Source organism: Lactuca sativa, chromosome 8, assembly GCF_002870075.4.
Source record: "Lactuca sativa cultivar Salinas chromosome 8, Lsat_Salinas_v11, whole genome shotgun sequence".
Classification (NCBI taxonomy): domain Eukaryota; kingdom Viridiplantae; phylum Streptophyta; class Magnoliopsida; order Asterales; family Asteraceae; genus Lactuca; species Lactuca sativa.
Genome location: NC_056630.2, coordinates 206,426,689 through 206,451,881, shown reverse-complemented (window position 1 = coordinate 206,451,881; position 25,193 = coordinate 206,426,689).

Here is a 25,193-nt window from a genome sequence, read left to right as displayed (position 1 = left end):
GCCAAGAAAGGAAAGAAAACCCTAGTTTTTAAGGGTGACTCGGCGAGTCCAAGGAGGAACTCGGCGAGTCCGAGCGGGATCCGGGTCGAGGTGTAAGTGACCAACTCGGCGAGTCGGCCAAGTGGACTCGGCGAGTCTGGTCTGTGCGAGGAAAACCCTAGATCCGAGACTTTGGGCGCTATTTAAGCTCCTTATTCTCTCCATTAGGGTTTCTTAGAGCCTCCCTCATTCAGAAAGCGAACGCCAAGCCTCCATTGTTGTGCATTCAAGCTTCCAAGCCATTTTTGGGTGAATTGAAGGAAGAAGAAAGGGGGGGGGGGGGGAATCAGTGAAACTTCAAGGATTGGCTTCAGATCTGGATTTTATAGAGCCCTTCTGAGATATTGAAGGTAATAAGTCGTCTCTCTCCTTTAGATCTTCCATGGTTTTGAGATTTGGGGCTTTTAGGCCATGGTTTGTCACCCATTCAAGTTAAAAGCCGGATCTGGAGTTGCTACTTCAGATCCAAGTGTGTTATGGACTAGAGAAGCATAAAGTATCAACCCTTGAGTCAATGTTGAAGCCCCTTGGCCCTAAACCCTAGTTTATGGTGTATTTTGCTTAGATCTCCTTCTCTACACGTAAAGTTTGCAACTTTACGTGAGGAATAGGCTTGGGAAGGGTAGATCTACAGATTTCAGTCCCTGCATGACTCAAAAGTCCTCTGCATGTATGGAGGACCGGGTGGACTCGGCGAGTCCTTTGAGTGGACTCGGCGAGTAGCTTGAAGATGAGGAGGAACTCGACGAGTGGGATGAACAGCTCGTCGAGTCGGATGAAGTTGGGCATGAACTCGGCGAGTTGTAAGAACAACTCGGCGAGTTGGATGAAGATTGTCTTGGACTCGGCGAGTCAGGTCGCGAAACCCCAAACCCTTCGAGTTTAGGCTCGAATCAGTGATTCGATTAGAGACTCGGTGAGTTGGACAGCTCAGGACTCGGAAATCGGTAGACTCGGCGAGTCATGGACTGACTTGGCGAGTAGAGTCGCGGGTGGAAGGACTCTGGACTTCTTATGAACTCGGCGAGTCAGTAGGGTGACTCGACGAGTAGGGTTGACCTGGAAGGTTGACTTTGACCAGGACTTTGACTTCGACCTGAGTTGACTTAGTTGACTTTCGGGAGATAGTTAGACTAAGTGTTGCATTGATATTGGTAGCTCGGGGAGCTAGGGGAGCAGGAGTTCAGAGAGTTGTCGGTCAGCAGTCAGAGGATTATTAGCAGAGTTCAGCAGTGCGAGGTGAGTCTCCTCACTGTTTGTATGGGTCTAAGGCACCAATGCCGGCCCATTTAGAATATGAATGAAAGACTAGGGGGCGGCTCCTGGCACACAGTATGTTATTATGTATGGGAGGAAGACCCGGGGGTTAGCCCTAGGCAATATGCATGAAAGACCAGGGGGCGACTCCTGGCACACAGTATGTTATTATGGATGATAGGAAGACCCGGGGGTTAGCCCTAGGCAATATGTATGAAAGACCGGGAGGTGGCTCCTGGCGCATTGTATGCTATTATATATGGAAGACCAGGAGGTGGCTTCTGGCACACTGTATGCTGTTTAGCTAAGTGGAGTAGTATGTACGGTTGTCTTTGTGATACTTGCATAGAAGACCAGGGGGTGGCCCTTAGCACATGTCTTTAAGACCAGAGGGTGGCCCTTGGCACATGTTTGTAAGACCCAGGGAGCGGCCCAGGCTTGACCAGGAAGACCACGCGCGGCCCGTGGCATAATGGCAAGACTATTTTTGGCACATAGCACCTTACTTGATTATGGATAAGTCGGTTCTTGGTTATGAATGGTTTGTATGGTATGTGGTATCTGGGGAACTCACTAAGCTTCGTGCTTACGGTTTTCAGTTTTGGTTTCAGGTACTTCCGGTAGCGGATAATGGAGCTCGAGATGATCGCATGGCACACACCATAAATTAGTCAGCCTGGGAATGTTTTACTCTGATAATGAACGTGTGTTTTGAAAACTAATACTCTGTTTATGTTTTGAAATGATGATTTTACCTTAAGTAATATTTTATTAAAAGAAATTTTTAGTCTTGAATTTTGGGACGTTACAAACAAGGTTGAGAAAACGTCATTCTTAACGAAAGTTCCATCTTAGAAAACACGCCTAGATATGTACTAGTGAACCTCGAGGTCACAAGCACACAAGGCATATTCATAGAAAGTTCCATCTTATAAGGAATCTAGTTGAATATGGAGACATTAATGTAAGTCGGGTTCCATTTAAAGAAAATTTTATAGATCCACTCACCAAACCATTGTCATTGATTAAGCATGATGCTAATACTATGTTTATTAGCATTAGATTTTCTATTGAATTGGTTTGATAACAAAATTTGTAGTTTGATATCCTTTTGGAACTTCTTGGATATTTTTCACCAAACCATTGTTACTATGTTTTTTCATAATATATGTGCTCCTACTTTTGCATGTTTAGAACCCCTTCCCTAATTATTTATTATTTGAACATTCCACAATAATTCATACTCTTGGAAGATAGCAGTGAATTAAGATTTTCATAGTAATTGTAGATTGTTCATGGAGATGGACATTGCGAAGCCTTACGATCAATATTGATGAGTACTTGAAAATGGAGTAGCCACGCTTAAAGATTAATATGTGGATTATGTGATGAGTAAATTAAGAAGACTTTTTTTTATATTCTTCAAATGGAGATACATGAGGTTCTCTTTTACAATCTTTTGTATCATGGTTTTCCCCCAACGTTGTTCATAAAAGGCATCGATACAAGGTTTGACTAGGTATTGCATGAGGAATAATACTAACCTATATAGTAAAATTTATTTGATCCTTCTGCTAGAAATGGATAAGTAGATATCTCTAGGCCTCTCATTAACTTGGTATTGATAAACAATGCTTGGCCAAGCTGACACTAAGTTGGTCGGATTTAATAGTCAGCCTGTCAAGTCATCAAAAGTCAGTATCGAGAAACATTATCCTTAACCATGAGATTGAACTTTGATCCATGTCTCTAGTTCATAATAAGATATGAAGAAGATCAAAGGAATTTGAAGTTATTAATCTTACTAACGTTTATAGAAAAAAATGGTATAAGTATAATAGTTGCATTGGACTGCTACTCACTATTGTTTCTAGTAGAGTATTATACTTGTCAATTGTTGATACCTAAGTGCAAGTGGCAGCTGAGGGAGATTAGCGGCCATAGCCATAACAAGCCCTATGATATTACTGTAAATAGAAATTTCCTTTAGGGTTACACGCAAGAACAAAAATGAAGTAGATTTGAAAGATATTTATTTGAGGGACTTGTTTTGTTAATTAATTAATATTTTAGTTAATTAATAGTAAATAAACGGAATATGGAATATTCTAGAATTATTTGAATTCATTAGATAGTTATTTTTATATTTGATAGTTATCTCTAAGGTTTCAAATCATCACCCCATAAATAGAGGGCTCCAAATCCAGTTTTAAGACTTGTCTCAGCTATCAAAGTTAGGAATCCTCAAAACCCTAGAGAATCTGGAAGTGTCGTTCCCATGTCGTTTCCAATTGATCTCCATGTCCTAGCCGATGAATATAATCGAAATTCTGATTCTGTTAAAGCTTATAGTCATAGGATTGATTGGATATGTTTCTTGTTTGTTTCTTCTAAGCGATTTTAGAAGAGGAACTTTCCTTTGGGTTCACTAGTCTAATCAACCAGATTTTCTAAATAAAACCACAAAGGAGTCTAAGGTATGTTTTCTATCTGTTGACTTATATAAGTAGCATAGATTAGTTGAGATTAGATCCATATGTTTCTAGTTTAGATCACATTTGTTTTTGTGTCCGCTGCCATTGGTTTGATCTAATGAGGATCGAATGAACTAGAACTAGTAAACCAAAAATATGTTTTAACGAATTTGCTTCACTAAACCTTAGTGTTCTCATCGAATCCTCTCACATAACACTAGCAAACTAGCTCTAATGCAATAATATCAAAATTTTAATATTTACCGGATTTTTTATTTAGACCATTTTTCACTAAGTTTGCTTGTTATCCTTATTCTGCTCCCTAAATGCCACACACTTCAAATATACAATGCCTTCATTGTATATATAAAAAAACAATTAAAAGTGCATGATAAATGTCATTTTATGCATCTTTTTTTATTTTGTTTTTATTAGAATTTTGCATCATATTTTATGTTTTTCATGTGCATTGTGTTAAATAATGTTCAACTCATGATTTTTGTTAGAGTTCCTGTACTGTTCATGTTTTTAGGTCGTTTTCATATGTTTCGAGTGGAGCGGAAATTTGGAAGTAGCTTGGATGCATATTTGGATCTTAATGGAGCTAAAATACCTCAAGAGGCTAGAAGTTGTGTTAGATTTGCTGAAAGTGAACAGTTCATGTCCGAAGCACACGTTTTGCCAAAAATGCAATCATGTTTTCCCTTATATGATCATGCTTTTGATCGTGTTTTACCTTTGCAACTTTTGCATGCAAAAAATCAAAGTTTTGGGGCTTCAATGAAAACGACTTTTGAAGGAGATTTTATTCACTTTTTTTTATCAAATTTTGAAGATCTGAAGGCTATGGATCATCTCAATCATTTAGTTTAGTAAGAATTAGTAGTTTAATCTTTCTCTTCATTAGTGTTGATCAGATTTTAGCCATATATGGCTAAAACCTATATTTAAGTTCTACAAAGATCAATAATTTTCATGTAATAAATCATTAGATCTTGTTTTTTGTTTGTGATTCTATCTAGATATTTTAGTTTTGTGCTTAATGAATGTTTGATTTTAGATATTTTTAGTTTCGTCACCTAATTTAGAATTACACCAATCTGGTTAATTGGTTAATGGAGTCTGTAATTGTTCTAACCCATTGGTAATAAGTAACAAGTATCAAATTTGTTATGTTTTGGGATTTAATTCCGATATAAAATGAAATTTCATATTTTTATGCTTCTGAGCTTCTGAGAAGTATTGAGGATTGTGGGGAATTTTACATAGATCATAATGCTACTTTACTTATTTGATTAAGAGCTTGTTTAATTAAATTAGTAAAAAGTTAGGATTAATAAAAGAACTTGTTTTGGTTAATTAATTAGGTAAAAGAGAATGTACTAGAGCTTATTTTAGTACCCGCTTAGATAGAACACACTTTGAATAACCTAGTTTATGTTGATTGCATGATTAGGAAAGTCGCAGTAGAATTGAATTTGCTTTTTATTATTCAATTTTCATTAGTTATTTTCAATGCAATTTTTAGTTTAGTTAATAATCAAAAACCCCCCATTTTCTTTTATTTACTGTTCATGACTAGTATGTGTTTTACGCAAAGAGGCATTCAATTTTAGACTATGTTCCTATATATTCGACCCTGCTTCCATGAGATATCCTTTTGTGCATTTGAGAAGTGATAAATTTTATTTGCTTAACACACCCATGACAACATGCTAACAAATAGACACTGACATCTAGGACATGTTTGGGCTAATTGTGTGTATGCCCATATCTTTCGTATAGGTACACCTCTAGTCTTCGACCCTGAAATTGAAAAACTTGTGAGGAAGCTGAAGAAGGAAACAAAACTTCAAAAGCAACAAATAGGTTCCTCAAATCCATCATCCTCCCTACCACGAGAAATCACCATACCACAAGGTAGTTCCTTATGGAATGAACCTGAACCTTCTTTTTCATTATTCCCAAAAGTACCACCATCTTCACCTTCCCAAAGCCCAGTTAAAAGTTACTCGCTAACACTCTATGAAAAATAAAAAACACCCGAATTCTTAGAACCCAACTCCAAAAAATCAGCCATCAGTGGCGATAAAGGTGAAGAGAAAACTCTTAGACAACAGGCCACATAGGAGGTCACTCAATAACCTCTCTCATCTCCTTTCTAGAAGCCCATAATTTTGAGTTGAAATCTTGGCAGATTCACCTCCTTCCTACTTTCACAGGACTCAAAAATGATGACGCACTTAAATTCCTCAAGGAATTTCATGTGGTTTGTTTATGAATGAAGTCGCACACTATCACAGAGGATCAAATAAAGCTAAGCCTTTCCCCTGTTCACTTCAAGACTTAGCGAGAGAATAGCCATACGAGCTCCTATCTTGGTCAATAACCACATCGACAGAACTCTCAAAATTGTTCTTAGAAAAATATTTTCTACAATTGCGAGTTTTGAGTCTCTGCCGCGAGATCCTTGGTATCAAACAAAGAAGAAGAGAAGCTTTGCACATCTATTGGGAGCGTTTTAAAAAGATACTTGTTTTTTGCCTATAACACGGAATCAACAATTACCATCTCTATAATTATGTTTGTGAAGGTATGACACCTATGGAAAGGCGGCTGATAAATGCTTCAAGTAGTAGATCTTTAGGTGACATGACACCAACAGAAATCCGAGAGCTGTTAGAAAAAACTTACCATTAAATCAAAACATTCCGGTAACGAAGAAGAGTGGTATCCTGACCAGCCAAGGGGTGTCAAAGAACTTAGTTCACATCATCGAAAAGCGTAGATTTTTTAACTGACGACAATAGTTTTGCTGCTAACAAAAGGAAAAGGGACCGTGTTAGAGAAAAAAACAGTGTGGAATCTGCCGGAAAACTGAGCATCCAACATATATGTGACCACTACTACAAAATGATGTTTCTTAAAAAAAGATGCAGTAGGTTACCAACGTAAAAGATTTAATCAGCCTCCAGGTTATTACCATAACAATAATTATCAGCAAAAACAACAATTTCAACATCATCCTGGTCTCAACCGTAGAATTTTCTGCAAAATCAATAGAATTTTCAAAATCTGTCTCAGTAAAATTATCAGCAGCCACGATTCCTAAATCAGAATTTAAATTAGCAGCTTGGCAACTGCAGCTTAGCTTTGGGGGATATAGTAAAAAGCTTAGAAAACAACATTCACGTATTCCAGAACGAAACTAGAGAAAGTATAAAAATCTGAAGCAGCATGTGTCTCATCTTGCCACTTTTATTAGTCAGTTGGACAATTAAGGGAAATTACATGGGCAAACTAAATAATAACCCAAAACATTACGTAAGTGCAATTTACTTGAGAAGTGAGAAGAGTTATGACGGCCCAAGCAAATATGAACCAGAAGAAGAGGCTGAAGAAGTAACAGAAGAGGTTTTAGGTGAAAAAGCATCTGGAAAGGTTGAATACAAAGAAACCCCAATACTAGTGAAGCCAATTTTTTGAGAGTACAATCCAGTGCCACCATTCCCGTCACGACTAAAGAGCACGAAGCGCGAACGAGAGAACGAAGAAATTATGGATACATTTCGTAAGGTGGAGGTAAATATTCATTTACTAGATATTATTAAGTAAATACCTCTTTATGCTAAACTTTAAAAGACTTATGTGTTTCGAAGATAAAATTGAAAACTAACGAAACACTAAAAGTTAACGAAATTATCTTTTCTATTTTACAAAAAGGTTTACCTCAAAAGAGGAAGGATCCGGGAATTTTCTCGATTCCTTGTAAATTGCAAAGCCTAAATTATTCAAAAGTCAAGCTTGACTTGGGTACTTCAGTCAATGTCCTTTCATTTTTTGTTTTTGAAAAATCAAAATAAGGATCATTTCAAAAGATCGGGACTATCATTTAGTTGGCTGATCACTTGACATTACACCAAAAGGTGTATTGGAGGATGTTCTTCTCCAAGTGAATGAATTAATTTTTCCTGTTGATTTTTACATATTGCACATGGGCAATGTAGCTGTATCAGACAAAAACTCAATAATTTTAGGAAGACCATTTATGAAAACTGCTAGGGCCTAATTAAAATCATACTTAAGAAAATCATTTGTAAAGTTTCCAAAAATTCTGAGTTTGTGTTTTGCGAAAATTAAATTGGTCCCAGATTAGTAAATTTTATTAAATTTGAAAACTAGTGATGTTGTTAACAATCAATCTATCAAAACATGATTTAAGCTTTGCACACATTTAGTGGCTTTCTAAAAGTCAAAGTTAATCCATAACCTAAGTTGGGGTCTTTATTAGAAACAAATGAAAAAATATGTCAAGGAATGGATTTTCCTTGGGAGACACCCGTTACTAATTGATTTGGAGTAAGGGATGACAATTCATCTTACCCAAATCAAACTCCAAAAAAACAACCAAATTGCATAAACACTTGGTTTTAATAGCTCATTCAAAATAACGGGTCTTATATTTTCCAAAATTTTAACTCCCACAACTATATTCTCAAAAAGGACACAATAGTTCTAAAATACGCAAAAATGACGAAATCATTACTAAATCATATGATTAAATTCCATCTAGCAATAATTAGTGGTTTAAATACTCAGAATCAGGGTTAGTGTTATCAGCAAACCACTACGAGTTGGTGTCCCACATAAAAACAAAAGTTAGGCAATTAGAGGGACCACCACCCTATGCCACACAAGGGGTAGAAATCCTCCATGTGCATGTGAAGATTATCTAGAAATCTACTAATAATGACGAAAACGACAAACGATCAAATATTCGGGTACCCATAATGTCACAGTCATTACTTAGCCTACCATGATATGCACAAGTAGGATGCTCAAATCATTTTTCAAGAAACATAAGAATTTTGCTATTAACATCAACCAATTTCTAAAAAAACTAGCATTTCATGAATACACACATACACATAGTAATTAAGTAGAAAGAAAATCATTGAAGGTAATATCTGATGGGTTTTGAGCAAAACATCAATCCTATGGTGCACATGTAAACCCTAAAGCTTTGGATCAAGTTTTTCTAATGTACATGCAATAATTATCCAAATCTTGAAAATCCTACACTAACATACAAAAACTCGAAAATCATAACTAACACAAAGTTAGGAAATTACCTTTCAATTGTAGCTTGAAGATCCTTGAGCTTTTGAGAACCTAGCACATCAAATGCGTTGCCTCTAATAGATCACAAACACCAAAGAAATTGTAGAATGCAAGAGAGAGAGAGAGGGGAAGGTAATTTTCGACTCTTGGAATCCTTCTAGGGTTGTGGTAGCTGAAAATATGAAGGCAATGGGTTCCTTATATAGGTAAGGAATTAGGGTTTCAGTCAAAGACCTAATCCGGTTGCTTAGCCTCTAAGCAGCCCACAAGATCCTTCTAGAATCCCACCTTGGATGATTTCTATATGGGCTACCATATAAAATCGTCCATCCCTTTTCTATGGGATCCACAGCCCATATTGCAACTATATTATAATTACAATATCAGTCCCCCAAATTTAATTAATATATTTTGACCACAAAATCAATTTCTTTTGACCACAAAATTAATTCTAAATTAGTTCTTGACCAATATTAATTAAACAATATGATTTCTCATTTAATATATTATTCACATAATATATTAATAAACCACAATTATCCTCTTTCTCCGTTATACATCCAGTCAAGTGCTTTGGTGAAGGCAACCCAAAAGGACCATGCTACAACCAGGTCAAGTACATACCAAATATAGTTATGGGCTTAGACACCTAATCCAACAGTCTCCTACTTGGATAAGTATAATAACTATAAATGCAAGTACGACTTTAGAATCCGATTAGCAATCGTAGCTCTCAAAAACCACTGTCAACTCTGATCTTATCGGTAACTCGTCCTTTAGATAAGGGATCGTTTAATCCTCTGTTCTCAAGATATCGTGTGGACAATCACATGGAACAAAGTCATACTTCTTGTCTAGCAATTTGTTTCTCGATCTCTGATTTGTCTGACATACAACTTGATTGAGCACATCAATTTAGTCCTGACCGGTCCCGAGACATAAGTCAAAACAAAATCATTAAGGGGCCCAAGATATCGCTTTTACCCTCGTAGGATAAAAGGAACAGATAAACTTCAACTTATATGCTTGTACTATTTACTCATTGAATCATACACAACAATGTGTTTTATAACATCAAGTTATTGATGCGTTTACACATTATCAATACACAACCAACTCGTAAACAACAACTCATATATCTAGGTTTGAAGACTATATGATATTATTGTCTCACAATCACTCGTGATTAAAATCCATGAAGTGATTCACATGAGCATGGGTTTAATCCAATACTCAAATCTTATTTCAGAAGCACTCATGAACGTTGCAGCAGAATTTTTCTGTCTAAACACTTTAGACAATCTACAAGCCAATTCATGATAGTCTTGATTCATACTTACTTCCAACGTATGATCGATTGTGGATAATTTAAATAATCTTATTATTTTAGAAGTCAAAACATGCAAAGTGAAATGATAGTAAATAATTGACACAAGATAGTAACATTACTTATAAATAAAGCACCTTTATTTAATCTTCAAAATTTCAATTACTATTTATCTATTACAAGTTTCTAAATTGCTATCTAATTAATAAAACTAATATCGTCCTTCAGCCCAATGCTCCTAGCGTGCTGCAAGTGCTTAACCCAACTCCGTCCCTTCGTAAGGAGATCTGTTGGGTTCTCTTTTGACGCTACCCTATTCACTACGAGGAGTCCCTCTTCCACCCGATGTCTAATGAAATGATACTTTCTATCGATTTGCCTGGATCTGCCATGATCCCTCGGTTCTTTGGTTAAGGCAACCGCACCTTCGTTATCGTAGAAAATCTCTATAGGCTCCTTTATGGAAAGTACAACTCCAAGGTCTCCGATGAATTTCTTTAGCCATATTGCCTCCTTTGACACTTCACTTGTTGTTATGTACTCTGAATCGCATGTTGAATCAGCTACGGTCTCCTGGTTGAAACTTTTCCAAGTCACTGCTCCTCCATTAAGGGTAAAGACCCAACCCTACTGAGAGCGGAAACTGTCTTGGTCGGTCTGAAAACTGGTGTCACTATACCCTCACACTCACAATTCATCACTTCCACTGAGGATAATGGACCATTCCTTAGTTCGTCGTAGGTACTTAATAATTTTGTTGGCTGCTATCCAGTGAGCTCTACCAGGGTTCCCTTGATATCTGCTGACCATACTCAAAGAGAAGGCCACATCAGGGCGAGTACACATCATAACATACATGATTGAGCCAACTGTCGAAGCGTAAAGTATTCGACTCATCTCTGCTATTTCAGCATCGGTACTCAGGCTTTAAGTCTTACTCAACTTGGTATTTCTTTGGATTGGTAACTCCCCTTTCTTGGAATTCTCCATGGTAAAATGTTTCAACACTTTATCCAAGTAAGTACTTTGACTAAATCCTATTCGTATTTTACTCCTGTTTCTCAATATCAATATCCCAAGAATATAAGCAACTTCTCCAAGGTCCTTTATAGCGAAGCACTTCCCAAGCCATGACTCAACCTCCTGCAAGGTTTGGATGTCATTTCCAATGAGCAGTATGTCATCCACATACAAAACGATAAAACTAACTATACTCCCACTAGCTTTGACATATACGCAGGACTCATCCTCGCTTCTCAAAAAACCAAAATCTTTGACTTTCTCATCGAAACAAAGATTTCATCTGCGAGATGCTTGTTTCAATCCATAAATGGATTTCTCAAGCTTACACACTCTATTAGGGTACTTCGCATTGATAAAACCCTCTGGCTGACTCATGTAAACATCCTCAGCTAACTTCCCATTATGGAAAGCGGTTTTGACATCTATTTTCCATATTTCATAATCATGAAATGCAGCAATGGGTAGCATAACCCTTATAGACTTTATCTTCGCTACTGGTGAAAAGGTCTCATCATAGTCAACTCCGGGAGTTTGAGTAAAGCCCTTCACAACCAATCGCGCCATATAAGTGTGTACTTTCCCATCCATGTCCGTCTTCTTATTGAAGATCCATTTGCACCCGACCGTCTTATGAGCTGATACATTGTCAACCAAGTTCCAAACTTGATTGTCATACATGGACTGAATCTCGTTGTCCATAGCCTCTTTCTACTTCGCAAACTCCGGTCCTGCCATGGCTTCCTTGTAGTTGTTAGGTTCATCTAAATTTACTAGTGTGCTATCACTAATAAATCTACTGCAAGGTCTAAGAGGTAGGGACTCATCAATCGGTTCAATAGGAGTTTCCTCCTCGGGTTGATCGCTATGTTAGAGGTTCCTTCATCGCTTGAATCATGAAGCTCTTCAAGATCAATTTGCCTCTACTGTCCTCTTGGCATATGAGTTCTCACTCTTGGAAAACTCCTCTCCTTGCAAAAAAGACAACATTGTCATTCGATCTATAGAAGAGATAACCAAAAGATTTATGTGGGTAGCCGATGAAAATACATCGCTCACTACGAGGTTCGATCTTTTTGTGAGTCTCTCATCTTACGAAAGCCTCGCAACCCCAAACCTTGATATGTGCCAATGAGGGAGCTTTCCCTGTCCACATCTCATGAGGTGTTTTGGCAACCTTCTTAGTTGGGACTAGATTAAGGATATAGACGGTAGTATTTAAGGCATACCCCCATAATGAGATAGGTAATGAAGTACAACTCATCATGGAACGAACCATGTCCAACAAGGTTCGATTGCGCCTCTCAGCCACACCATTCAAGTGCGGTGTCCTAGCTAGTGTCAATTGTGAAACTATTCCACATTCCTTGAGGTATTCGTGGAACTCGACACTAAGGTATTCACCACCTCGATCAGATCAGAGCATCTTAATTTTCCTGCCCATCTGATTCTCCACTTCTTGCTTAAACTCTTTGAACTTTTCAAAAGTTTCTGACTTGTGGTTGATTATGTGGATATATGCATATCTGCTATAATCATTGGTAGAAGTCACATAGAAGCGGCTCGCATCCCTTGTAGTGGATCTAAAGGGCCCACATATACATCAGCATGTATGAGATCCAATAAACCCTCACCCCTTTCACAAGTACCAGTGAAGGGTGACTTTGTCATCTTTCCAACTAAACAAGACTAGCACGTGTCATTGTCCCTAAGGTCAAATGACTCCAGCACTCCATCCTTTTGGAGTTGGGCTACGCGTTTCTTATTGACATGTCCAAGACGACAATGCAACATGTTAGAACAAAGTTCTATCAGGATCGTATGATTCTAAGCAAAATATAAATAAGAACGTAATGAAGAACACAAGTATTGCACTGAATATGTCTAATGATTAATGCAAAGATACCCCATAAGAGCTCGACAAAGAACTTCAATCTGTAGAGGTATTATAGGGTTACAAGAATCAGCGTAATCGACTATTCTCTATTATACGCATACATGCATGCATATATTTATATTAAAACCCTAACAACTTATCTAGATAAAAGGAAACTATTCTAGATAACTACGGATGGACAAGCCCAACCCGATTACAAAATCAAAAGGCCTAAGACGCAACACTAAAATACTTAACAATCTCCCACTTTGCGTCCTTGGAGCAGAAACTTCATCCCCTTTTCACAACAGAGGGCTTTTTCACGGTTTCAAATATCCTCGGTATAATGGCCAGAATGTGATGTCTAAACGTTATGTACCACCGAAGCATATCTGTGAAGTTCTTTTTATCCGCTACTGAGTTCTCCTTGCATCGATGAATGATATTGATTATATGCTCCAGACATTCTGTTGAAAACAGATGCTTGTCAACCAATGAAAACAGAAACTTGAGCCTCTCACCCTTCGTGAACATGACAGTCAAATTTGTTGAATCAATCTGCCCCAACTTCATCTGATCCACATCACCGGGCTTAGACGTTGGCTTGACTGACGGTTTCTTGTTCATCACCTTTGCTATCTCCTGATCCATAGTGGCAAGCTCATGAACATAGGAGGCCACACATTCTTTTTAGATGTCTTAGAATTGGCTCATACTCCCTTTGATTTGAGAGCAGAATGTTGTATAACAGAATCCAATCATGTGGATTAAGGTTGGGAAGATCTGCCAGAGAAATAAAGTATTCCGTATTCGCTGTACCACGGTTGATCTTGAAGTTTACATTCACAAACCTCCCAGCAGGTGACGGTTTCAGTACCTTGACTTTTGTAATTTTCTGTGCACTCCAAGTCAAGTACTGTGGTTGACCATTCTTCAAATAAAAATCTACTAACTCTCTGTCAACCTTCGGATTCGGATGAGGAACCTCAGCAGTGACATCGAAACAATGAAAGGTAAATACTTTTCTTGTGATTGGCATGTCGAACTGTGAGTCCTTTGAATTGTCACAATCAAACGAAGCAATCGGTTCCAACCAGTACATAGAAGGAAACTCAATCGCCTGATTGATGAGTGTATCTCTGTCCCATTCTGGAAACAGAGTCTTCTTGCATTGCAAGACATCCTCATCTTCCTTATTCTTTGCCTCTTTTGCCACCTTCATCGTTTCATCAAGCTCTTTGTCCCTCCTCTTTCTTTTAAGGGCTTCAACGATAGTCTCTTCAGTATCACTATCACTATCGGCTTGAACTTGCTTTCCAGAAACCGAAGCTAAATTATCCTTCAGTTCTGTTTTGTCTTTCAGATCTGCACTCTCTTCTCCCCTTGTTTCGGAAGAAAGACCTTCCCCGAGACACCCTTCATCTCACTGAGAATTGTAATTGCAGGAAGGAGTTTGGACTGGAGATGCTTCCGGATGGTTAAGGTCAAGAAGGGATCATGAGCTTCAAGAAGAGTAGTTAAGATATTCTTCACATCACCAGCACAACTTTGATAAACTACCCTTTGAGTTTTTAACAGAGAGATCTCTTTTTCTGCCTGGGCCAGTTGAACTTTTTGGAGATCAATTGTAGCTTGGTGTTTTATCAGGTCCTCCTTCAACGTACTTTCTGCAGAAAGAGAAGCAAAACGAGAATCCAGAGATTGGAGAAAAGATGTGGATTCTGTTTTGAGATCAGTACGAAGGGATTCAAATTTTGCGGTTTCATCCTGAAGAGTTTTTGAGAAGGAGTCCACTGAAGCTTGATATTTGGCCGCATTTGTGTCAGTATGAGCTTTCAGAGAATCAAGGAAAATCTGAGTTGTGTGAACAACCTCAGTAACCTCCTTTGTGGCCTTTGAACAAGAAGTGGCTGACTTATCAACTGCTTCTGTGGATTTCTCAATAGCATCGGTGTATTGCTGAATGACAGTCTCCAAGAAGGCTTTTAAAACAACACTGCCATAAGCTTTGCTATCAGCAAGCAGTCGATCCAACTTTTCATTGATGTCTTGTATATGTTGACTGGTGACAAGAGCATCAAGATCATTATCTGTTGGAATTCTATAAGGACTGCAATACAGCGAGTCATAGTCCTCATCATCTCCACTGAGAGTAGCACCAGAGGTAGAGGATGGGGTTGGGGATGGTGGTATGTTGATAACAGGAGTATCAATCACAGTAGTAGCCCCTGTATCAGATACATAGACTTCCACTGGGATTTTAGGAATGGTGGTAGTGATGGATTCGGTTGTGAGAGGAGTTGAGATAGGTATAGTTGAGACAGGAACAGAGGTAATGATGGTTGAAGGGGGGTAGAGAAGTTGGTTCAGTAAGAATTGGTGGTATATTGGTGGGAGCAGAAAGTGGAGCTTTCTGTTTTGGTGATGGAGGTGGAGTCACTACTAGAAAAAAGGCCTTTTACGACGCGCAAATTACGACACTCATTAATTTATGTTACGCAAACGAGAGTGACATTAAAAGAGTGTCATCTCTTCAGAAAATTTAAGGATTTAGGTCACGCATTATTGCGTGCCTTTAAATTAGTGTCAAAAGAAAAAAAATTAAAAACACGGAGGGCGCTGTACCTTAAATGCGCGCCCTCTATATGTGTCGTTTTATAATTTTAATGAACGCGCGTTCCTTAGTTACAAGCGGGAAAAGAAAAGCCAAAAAATTAGAAAAGCCCGCTACCGTCCCTGCCCTAAGCATTTTCACGCATCTTTCATTCTCCTCACACTATTGTGCAACTTCTCAATCAAAGATCGAAGGTTACGATTTCATCTCCATCTCTCGACTTCATCATCTCCATCAAGAAAAAAGGGCTTCTGATTTCCATTCATCTACTTCATCGTTGCTGTAATTTCACCTTCTTCATCTCTCTGCTGTTATTGAGAATACTCGGCAATAGTTTTCTTGCACTATTCCTTGACCTGCTTCCTTCTAGATACGCTTCTGATCGAGAGATTCAGGTTAGGGCTTTCATGGCGCCGTGGAAACTGTAATGGTGTTCATTGTGGCGGAGGGATTAGGGTTTCTAGAGTGAGTGACGAAAGAGGAAATTGGGGTAAATGTCCGCAGAAGGAAGCATGTAATGTTGTTCTCTATTAACTGACGACTTAGGGTTTTAACTTTCACCATTGCTGCTGCTTCGCTACCTAAGCGAATCGACACTCATAATGCACCTTCCACTTGAACTCTTTTCATAGATTTCTTCCCAGCTGATTTTATGATTTATGATTTCTGATTTCTTCCATCTGATTTTAATTTTAGATTGAGATTTCTAAATGTCAGTCACTAGCAGCCTATCACCGAAACCAAACTGAGACTCGCTCAATCGCTAAAAGCCTGGGATTTGCTAAAAATCTATTACTCAAACGTGGGATTGTCTGAAAGTCTAATACTCGTTGAAAAACGAATGCCTGATTTCCAATTAGGATTTCGTATTTATGGAATCCAAGTTCTTGATTCCTGAATTTGATTTCCCTTGACCCTCCTTACAGATCCGTAGAAAATTCAGAAGAGCCGCCACATATCTCAAGCACACGGTACCATCTCTCTCTCTCTCTCTCACGCACCTTCCATCTGATTTTATTTTTGCTCATCTATTCTGGATTGTATTGCTTTCGAAAATAGTGGTTACTTATTAAGGGGCATTTTGGTCAGCTTGTTAATTTTGATAGAATTCGGTATTACTGGGAAAAAAATGGGTGCACCCCTGTTCCTTTTTATCGCAGTAGCCTCTTCTTTGATATTTTTTTCTTCTAATCTCCTTGGTTTGAGAAGCAGGGGCTGCTTGATCAAAAGTTTTTTTTGTTATTGGTCCATGATTGACAAATTTATGGAAGGGTTTCTTGTTCTTCATACTGCTGATTTTGATCCTAGTCAAGACTATTGGGTTCATTGTTATGTCATATACAAAGGGCAATACTGGAATCTTCTTGTTTGGTTTGCGGTTGATCAAAATATTTTTTTTCCTTTTGAAAATGTTGCTGCTGAGTTTGATTCTTGCCATGGCTCCTGGGTTAACTTTAATTTTGAAAGGGGCAATTTTGGAATTTTAAAAGGGTAAAATGGGATAAACCCCAAATCTCATAGAGTTGACATCACAGATGCAGTGGAACTAGCTGTTTCAACATCAGAAGCATTAACAATCCACACATGTATGTCTATTTTTAGTTTCATGGATCAGCTTCAAAATGTGGCCTTTAAATTTGCACGCTAAGTGTTTGTGAAAAGTCCTTATGAATGATTTGGCATTTAGAGGCACCTTTTGGGATTGAGAAAGATGGGCCTTCTTGAGTTGATCTATTATAATGTTAGAAAGGGTTAGAATTTAGAAGATTGAACTCAATTTATATGAATGTTTGATTTTATAAAAAAAATATGAATGTCTTAGCTTTGTTGTTTCTCTCTCAATTTCAGATGATTCATTATGTAAAAAAAAGATAGAAATTAAGTTTACAACAAAACTGTTCCTTTTTTTTTGCTTTTATGTTTATCTGGTTTTACATAGAAGTTTCAATTCTACCGTATAAACTTGCCATGCGAATGGCTCCTAATATATTTCCTCTTGATATAACATAAGAATAAAATTAATTTTTTGTATTATTTGATATGCTTATTTTGCTTACATAATTTTTTTATTTTTTATTTTTGGTATTGCAACGTGTTAGATATGCATTCCAGCAAACTTACTGGAGTGGGTTGGGCGCTTGGGCTGACGGAGTTCTTGGGAGGGAGGTCATGTTAAAATTATTTTCTAAAGAAAGAGATGAAAGATTGATACACCATCTCATGGCTTCAAAGGAGCTTCATCCATCCTTAATATCTGCCCAGAGTGAATATAAGGTGTAAGATGAGAGTTCTGATGAAGATTATCACAATCTTCATTGATGTTTTGTGAATACTTTCATTAATGGTTCTTATCTTGTGGTTTGTTAAGCAGATTATGGGAGTACTTTTGACTGCAGTTCTTAGACCACAAGAAGCTCAATGCCCTTTAGTTCAATACATTACACGAGAGCTTTTAACATGCTTAATAATGGAACATGTAATGAGATTCGCAAGCCCCGAGTGAGTATTCAATTGCTTTTTTATTATTCGGGTAATTAATATCTCTACCTTTTTTTATTTAGTTCACTAATAATATGTATACATATACATCTATATAAAAAACCTTTTTTTCTATATTTTGAAGGTATGCACCTGTTTGTAGCGATTCGGTATTACTTTTGTATTTTTCAAGATTTATTTTATATACTTTTCTTAAAATGAAAATTTGTTAAATATTATGTTACATTTAAGAGATTACAAGAATTGAGATGCTTGCGGTTACTGGTAAGGATTTTAATCCTTCTACATTATAAAACTTACTTTGTTTCGTATTTTCAAATATTAAATACTTATTTTATCATACCGTGTTAAAAATAAAAAAGATAGGTACATTTGTTCAGAAGAGAACAAATCCTTTAAGCCATTACAATCATAATGTTCTTGCCCATATAAGCTGTGATTTGATAACATTGGTAATTTCTTCAGATGTGAATTCATTGTAACATATACATTTGGAAGATCGACTGAACTGGCATATCTGAAACTGCCCTGTTTCCCCTGGTCTTGTCTTCTAGACTTGACCTTATTTCTCTTCTTATCTGTCATTTTTGTTACTTTGTAATTTCAATTAATATATAAACAGGTTTCTTGGATTTTTTTTCAGGAATTCCTAAAATAGAGAAGCTAGAAATTGAAGGGAAAGCTTTCCATACAAACTTATATGCAGTTCGTTGTAATTATAGTGGAGGAAAAGAGGGTAAGAGTAAAATCATGTGGCTTAGATCAATGGTTGGAAGTCCAAATCTTATTTCCATTCCCGATATCTTTTTTCTTTTAAAATTTTTTACCACTTTATGAGAAACAAAGTGAAATGTGGGTCTATAAATTGTTTTTTTTATTGTAGGTGAAACAGAAAGGATCATCAAACATATGATCAACCTATTTGGGCTAGTATTGTTTGTGGCTCCTTCTCCTGCTCCTGCTCTTCCCCCATCATTTTCTTCCATTATGAAAAGATTTAAATCTTACTAGCTTTTAATCTTTCCATCATGACAAGAATTTTGTATTCTTATCTTGCTGATAGGTCCAAAGAAACTTGAATGGGATTGGACCATTGTGCTTCCTGATTTGCTGCTATCAATGGATGTTGTCTGAATCCTCATTGAAATCTTCATTTTGGTTTAAGAGAACAAGGTGGAGAGTCTAAAAAGAGACAAGTTAGCAACATAGAATCTCCTCCAAGAAACAAGTTACAACAGAGAATCTTCTTCCCCTTTGTTCACACTTTACATAATCACTTTCAATAATATTATCTCCAGTCTTCCTATAGTTTCTTCATTATTAATTTTTCTGGAATCTTTTCTAGGTAGTCTTTGGTAATGCAACCGTGGACGTGGTGGTGGTGGTGGATATCGTGGTGGTGCCCCAGTCAACCAAATCCAAACCTTAATTTAGCTGCTGCTGGGCTTACCCCTGGGTAAATGAGAGTCAAAAAGACGTTTTTACCCCTCTGTTGCTAGGTAACCTTTTCAACAACAGCATTCTACTTAAGCATGTGAGTAATCAAGATTAAGGGAGACTTGTAATCATGTTTGGCATTCCTTTCCAGTAAGAAACAGAGTTGTATGATTATTTGTTAGTTTTATAGGAATGTATAACACATGTTAGCAATGTATTATTTTTGTTTAACATTTGAATGATTCTTTGTATGACATTATAATTGTGCAATTTATTTTATTTTTTGAGTATGAAATTTTATTTTATATTATGCAATGGATTGTATTTTTTGTATATTGTATTTTATTTCTATTATAAGAAATTAAATGCAAATTTAATTTAAAAATTAATAAATATATAAATTTATTTTTTTTAAACATTTAAATTTACGATACGCAAAAATGTGTGTCATCTTCATTTATGACATGGCCTTTCTTGACAGGGGCTTTCTTGATACGCATTGCGTGTCATTAACACGCGCGTCGTAAGGTTACGACACGCGAATGTGTGTCGTCTTCCTTTATGACACGGCCTTCCTTGATACGCATTGCGTGTCGTAAACGCGCGTCGTAATTGCGCGTCGTAAATGAGCGTCGTAAATGCGCGTCGTCTCTCTTGATGACATGGCCTTCCTTGACGCGCATTTGTGCGTCGTCTGAGCCTTTTACGACGCGCAATGAGCGTCGTAAAAGGCTGTTTTTCTAGTAGTGAGTGGAAATTTTAGTAGTTTTGGGAGAGGCTGGTGGAGTTGGGATTTTGGTACTTTTAGGAGACGTAGGTGGGGTTGGAGATCTTCGGGGTGTGGGCTCTCTGGCTGAAACCTAAGGATTCTTGGCTTCTGCGTCTTGATCTTCAACCGAATCAGATCCAGGAGAAAAGTTCCCTTTGGGTCTGTTAGCCATCTTCTTTATCTTCTTTGGTTTTGATTGAGAAGAATCCCCTTCACCAGACTTTCGCTTTGAAGATTTTGGCTTACCCTCCTTAGTTTCTTCTTTCTCTTTCTTTATTACCCATTTGCCTCTGTTAGCAGGCTGATCCAAGGCATCCAATACGACTTGTTGTTCTTCAGACAGAACCCTTGGACCAAGAGGAGAGCGTTTACGGTATTCGGCCATCACATTGCTTTGTGCCGAAACACACCTGTACATGGATTCCGGAATCAATCCATAGTGATGAAACTTACTTGGATCGGATATGATGATCTTCTTTGTATGGAATGAGGCAATAGAGGCAAGAAGAGCATCCTTCATGATAGGTATCTCTAAAGAATCCATGGCCTTCTTTGTAATCAGGGTCCAGCAACGACCACAAGAGATCTCTGAATGATGGGTCGTTGTGTTTAAACTCTGCACTACTTGGGACTAGATTATAGTGCCATAATCTAGGTTGATCCCGTTGTATAAACCATAAAGAATGGTAAGAAAACCTTTGCTTGTTGTGTTTGAACCACCACATCTTTCCGCCAAACCCTTGATTAGCAATGTCAGCAACCCATTCAATTGCGATGGTAAACACGATTTCTTGACCTTTGCAACCGTTGTAAGCACATCTGTGTATCCCATCTCATACATCATCGTGAATAGTTGTGTTGTAGTGACGAAATCAGGCTAGATGATCGAAGAATCAACTGCAAGCCCCAGAATGGAACAAAACTTCGCCTTAGAGATCAAGGATTTCTTGTCATGAATTGTGAAGTAGAGGCGATCTTTATTCTTGTCATAAGTCGACGATGAGTAGACTTGAGATAGCAGCGACATTGGAACCGCTTCAACCTGGGTTAGGGCCAACAACAGGGGGGAATACTTTAGACATTCCACAACATGTAGCATATAAGATTCATATAAGAATGGAGTCATTTCGATAATCATGTCTTGGTTGGGTTTGATTGCAAGCAAGGAGGATGTTGCAGTTTGATCATGTGCAGAAGATGAAGTCGCCATTGATAAACAAAGAAGAAGATGAACAGTGTGAACGTGGAGGAGTGAGATAATTCATGATTGGTAAATGAAAAATGAAACTATCTCCCCTATTTATACCGTTGCCTGGAGAGAGAAAAACATGATGATGAGGTTGCTAAAGCATCGCCTGAAAAAGCGCGATTTGACAGTGTGGTTAATCCTAGGAAAACGTCAGCACGCGTGGGTTTTGAAATGTGTGCGCCGAAATCTTATCTTCATACCGTTTGAAATTCCATATATCCCCTTGTTTGGTCGCAACCGATAACCAAAACTTATACCAAACAGCAATAAGAATGTTGGAAGATATTAATTTTCGTGCATAAGAGTGTGAAAGATAAAGAAATAAAGCAAGTGTGTATTTGACGTGAGTGATGTCTTTGTAGAAGACAGAAAGCAGAGGATTCCGGGCAAGAATCACTTCCTTCAAAGTCTAGAGAGACTTGAAGTGCTTGTGTGGTTTCCCGAAAAATACGATCAACTGTTTGTTAATAAACATTGAAAGGCTTCTTTTGATCATAGGTATTGGGTGGCTGTCCTCCAACCGAACATCGAGTTTTAACATAAAACCGATTGTTGGTAGAGGTACCTGTGAGACCGATGTGATCTATTGAACAGGTAGGTGGGATTTATTGAATGACTTATAGGAAGCAGAAATCTCAAAATAAATAAACTGGACCTCTTTGGGAAGAAATGTCTTGGCTGTAGACAATTTCATAAAAGATCACGCAAAATAAAAAGATATTTCCTTAGGTAACCAGTAAATGCTTGAGTATATCACTAACCGTCAATTCGTTTTTGGTGTCGGATTTTGGGTTTCACTTAGAACGTGGTAATCGTATCCAAGATCATAAACACAGATGTTGTGTAACCATAAACCTCAGTGGTAAAGACCGAGAGTCTCAAGGGTTACGTTAGTGAACCGAAGGTAGATGGAGAATATGAGGAGGGGGTTTAGGAACCGAATGTACCTTCTGTTAGATAAGCGTGACAAAGCAGAGAAACTCTTAACTCATATGAGAAGAGTAAGGTAGCTCTAGACCGAGTGAGGTAAAATAGCCTAATTTGGAAGAAACGATGGGTATCGATCGAATCATTAAGGCTTACTCAAGATCATAGAGGCTTAAGACAACATACAACAACATGCTTCTAGGGACCCTTAACTAGGTTGTGTGAAAGTTGAAACATACCTGCTTTAGATCTCTCGACGATTATACTTGTTTTTACCTGTTAATGACAGACACCAAAACAGAACAAACAAGCAATTGAAACAAGTAAAAGATAAAATATTTTTGGATTTTGGATTTTTTTTTTTTTTGAAAAAGAATAAAAAACAGAAAGACAAAATACTTTTGGATTTTTGAAATTTTTCTGAAAAAGAAAAAAAACAGAAAGACAAAATATTTTTGGATTTTTGAAATTTTTTTCTGAAAAAGAATAAAAACAGAAAGATAAAATATTTTTGGATTTTTGAAATTTTTCTGAAAAAGAATAAAAAAACAAAAAGACTTACAAAATATACATCCGAAACCTTATCTTATTAACGAGAGAAGCAAAATAGATCGATCATGCAGTTTTCCTCTGTTCCGGAGAATTACAGAGCCGAAATAGACAGAGCGGTCTGTCCATGTCGGTTCCCCAAAAATCTAGAGCAGAGATAGACCGAGCGGTCTGTCTATTTTGGTTGTCTTAATTTTAAAGAGAGATTTGAGGATTCGGTACCGACTCTCCTTCCATCATACCCAAACCTTGTAAGATTTTATTGAAGGTTGTTTCTGGTAAGGCTTTAGTAAAAATGTCTGCCAGTTGATCAGCAGAATGAACAAAATGTACTTCTACGTTCCCGTCTTCTACATGATCCTTGATGAAATGATACCTGAGTGCAATGTGCTTGGTTTTCGAATGTTGCACTGAATTATGACAAATCCTGATTGCACTTTCAGAGTCACAATAGAGAGGGATCTTTTTCATACTCAGCCCATAATCTCTTAACTGAATTTGAATCCAAACAACCTGAGAGGTACATGATGCGGCAACAATGTATTCTGCTTCTGCTGTGGATAAAGAAACACATGTTTGTTTCTTTGATTGCCAACTGACAAGTTTTCCGTCAAGGAATTGACATCCTCCGGTAGTGCTTTTCCTGTCCAGTCCACATCCTCCAAGATCAGCATCTGAAAAGGCTTGTATGAAGAATCCAGATCTTGCAGGATACCAAAGACCGAGAGATGAAGTCTTCTTCAGATATCGAAAAATATTCTTCACAGCAAGCATGTGCGGTTCTCTTGGATTAGCTTGAAACCTAGCACAATAACAAACAAAAAACATGATATCTGGTCTACTAGCTGTTAGATACATAAGGGATCCTATCATTTGTCGATAAAGAGTTATGTCCACAGCCGGTTTCTCCAGGGATGGAGTTAGCTTGGTGCCAAATGCCATAGGAACCTTTACTTTTGAATCACCCTTCATTCCAAATTTAGTCAGCAGATTTTTGGTGTATGCTTCCTGGTTTATAAAGATACCTTCTGGTCCCTGTCTAATATTCAAACCGAGGAAAAAGTTAATTGGACCCATTGTGCTCATTTCAAATTTAGTCTCCATCAACGTTCTGAATTCAACGGTTAAGCTAGGATTCGTGGAACCGAAGATGATATCATCGACATAAATCTGAACAATCATCAAATGTTCACCTTCCTTCTTTCGAAAGAAGGTTGAGTCAACTGAACCTTGTTTAAACTTTGACATTTTTAGAAAGAGAGTAAGCATTTCATACCAGGCTCTTGGTGCTTGCTTTAGCCCATAGACAACTTTATCCAGCACATAGCAATGATCCAGGTACTTTTCATTCACAAAACCAGGTGGTTGCTCAACATAGACAGTTTCTTCTAATTCTCCATTCAAGAATGCATATTTGACATCCATTTGGAAAACTTCGAAGTTCTTGTGAGCGGCATATGCTAGAAAAATTCGAACACACTCTAACCTTGCCACAGGAGCAAAAGTTTCTTCATAATCAATCCCTTCTTCTTGACAATAGCCTTTTACAACCAACCGAGCCTTGTTACGAATGACATTCCCTTCTTTGTCCAACTTATTCCTAAACACCCATTTCAAGCCGACAACAGAGGCATCTTTCGGTGTAGGAATCAATCTCCAAACTCTGTTTCGTTCGAATTCATTGAGCTCATCCTGCATTGCTTGAACCCAATCAGAATGATCAAGTGCATCATTTACGGTTTTCGGCTCTATTTTGGAGATAAACGAATTAAACATACAAAATTCCAATTTAGAGAATAATGCTGTTTGTTTCACCTTCAGCTGAGATCTAGTAAGAACACTTTCGGAGGATTCACCAATAATTTGCTCTTTGGGATGGTCTTTTGCCCATTTTGTTAGCGGAGGATAGAGTGGATCATATTATGGATTTCGTTCTGCTTCAACGTCAACTTCAACATCTGACTGATCCCTTTCACCTTCGTCAGTAGAATTGTCACTTGTTTTCTCCTTCTCCCCCTCGACTGGCGAAGTGAAG